At 45.7% G+C, this 2,525-nt stretch overlaps 1 long non-coding RNA gene across 1 annotated transcript; it reads right to left on the bottom strand.

Annotated features, from left to right (window-relative positions):
• Positions 1,713-2,282, bottom strand: LOC109725248. Its single transcript, XR_002220220.1, has 3 exons — positions 2,242-2,282; positions 1,933-2,040; positions 1,713-1,843 (listed from the first exon to the last, which is right to left on the bottom strand). It is a non-coding gene; the product is annotated as an uncharacterized LOC109725248 (long non-coding RNA).

Raw genomic sequence — 2,525 nt, 5'->3', positions numbered from 1 at the left:
TTACTCGCTCTAAGTCTGTTTGAGCGGACAATGCGGCAAATCTTGAGGAGGTGGAGACCTTCGCTACCTCCAGATCCAGCGAGGTCCGTGAGTTGAGGAGCCAGCTTGCGGCCCTCACCGACTTGGTCGCTAAGCAGGCGGCGGCGGCCCAGCAGCAGGCGGATACGGCGCGCCGGCAGGAGGCGCGGATAAAGCGCTTGGAAGGCCTACTACTGCAGCAGGCGACGGTTAGGGAGGCTCAGGTTCCTACACCACCCGCGCCGGTGGAGGTGGTTGCACCCAGGGTGTCGTCCCCTGCACTCGACACTTCGCTGATGGCACCCGCGGATGCGCCTCGGGAGGAGATGGTCGCGGCACCACCAGTTCAGGTGCCTCCGGCGGGGGCAGTTTTTCCTGCATTAGTTGAGAGAGCAGAGCATGACCGACTCATGGATCGCCTCAATGAGTTTAGGAGGTGCAATCCCAGGATCTTTGACGTAGAGAAAGTCGACCACTGGATCGTGGAGAAGTGGTTCATGCACTTGGAGAAGCCCAAATGGGGTGCAATCCCAAGATCTTGTGATTCATGATCGCCTATTCCCCTCGACCATGGCAAACGAAGCCCAAATGGGGTTTTTCCTCAATATCTTGGCATAGACTCGCTGGAATCTCGATCCGAGTTTCCCAACGCGTCAGATTACTCGTCAATTAGGGCTACAAGAGATCAAACCCTAGTTAGATCCCCAACTTAGCAAAATCCCAATTTGACCCCTAGGGTTTCCAACAATCCATATAGACCTCATAAAACATGGAGATTAACACATTAATCTAGCATACAAGCTTCTAGATATAATTACTAGAAGTAATTAACTCAAAACGCTAGCCTAACATCACAAGAACTCATCTTGAGTTCTAGCTTCTTCCTTCACTTGTTGCACAAGTGCTAACTCTACCCTCCAACAAGCCTTCTTCTCCACCAAGCCCCCTCTTGGAGCAACCCTAGTGAGAGAAGGAGAGAAAGGGAGAGAGAGGAGAATCTTAGAGAGAGAAAAAGAGAGCTTTTCTCTTTGTTCACCAATGAGAAATGAAGAGGAGGAAGGGTGTAGAACCTTCAAATAGCATCCTCATGCACAATTGCACATAAGCCCCTCTCCAAATCACTGTACAGAACAAACCCACGAAATTGCGGGTACGGGGTCCGGAGCTTGCACTCAGGGTCCGGACCCCGAGACATTTCTAACACGAATTGAGCTGAAAACTTCCCAGCTTGCTCTCCAAGGTCCATACACCCTTGTGCAAACGAAAGAAAAGAGTGTTTTCTGGGCCAAGGAAAATGTGCTGAGAATGTGGGGTATACTACCTCAGCTACCGTCATATTTGGAAACGATGTTCCCAAAAGCTTTATGGTGTAATCACGAACAAACATCATATTGTTGGGATAGGGATAAGGTACCGTTGACGCATCCCATAGCGGCTCAATTAATGAACCAGAGTCAACCTGCATGTAAACCACCATAACATTCATCAAGGAATAATAAAAGCAAATGAGAAGAATTTATTACCAGCACCAAATGCGCATGATGTTCATGCACCACCGAGCGATTTGCCCTCCATTCCATCTAGGGAAGACGAACCACTGGGAAATGCACGGTTATGGTGTGGCACACTGGGTGGCAAGCGATAATTTCTAACAAACTAGGTGGAAATAGTGTATTTTTAGAAGTAGCAGACAAAACAAATGCTGTAGCACCAAAACATGGAGCTTGAAACCCGGCTTGTGAAATGTATCTGTTAGGACGGCAAAGATCTTTTGCTCGATGTTCATATAATATGTTCTATAGAATTGATTACAGAATTCTGACATCTGAAATTTGATCACGGTAAACAGTTACGATTATTGCGCACAAATTATAATGGCTAATTGAGGATTCAAGGATTGGGTAGAAGTCGAACCTGAAAATTCTTCATCATTTCCAACAAAAGATTAAGACCAGTCTCAGCAATGTTCCTCTCAGTGTGCCGAAAAGCCCAATTTATAGAATCCATTACAAGTTTCAGTTGCTGAGAAGGTAAACAAATAACAATGAACAAAATGAACGGACAGTAACATATTAGTTGGAGTACATAAGAATACGGAATGTTGGCTATAGATGTAAATATATGACTTGGCAGTGATTTACATGTACAACCAGACTTCGAGAAATAAAACAGGGCAAGGAAGTAACAAAGGAAAGGAGGCAGGAAGCGATATCAAAAACCAACCTGACTTGAGAGATGAATTAAAGCTTGAAAACAATGGGTACACACTCCAAAATGTTCGGAATGAACAACGGACCTCCCTAACTTATCCCACTCTGCACTTCGGTCAATTTGACTAAAGTTCGGTATATTACAATGTTCTCAAGCCCTTAATGCATCAAAAAAGCTCTATAGTTATCATGAAATCTGTAGTATTTCTGAGCTTTGGATAGAATTGGCTTCGGTATTAGTGACTGGTCGACACATCTGGAGAGTGTCAGACTGAGTCGGAGTCGTTTCTATACGAA

Source organism: Ananas comosus, linkage group 19, assembly GCF_001540865.1.
Source record: "Ananas comosus cultivar F153 linkage group 19, ASM154086v1, whole genome shotgun sequence".
Classification (NCBI taxonomy): domain Eukaryota; kingdom Viridiplantae; phylum Streptophyta; class Magnoliopsida; order Poales; family Bromeliaceae; genus Ananas; species Ananas comosus.
This window is presented reverse-complemented; position numbering and strand designations above follow the sequence as displayed.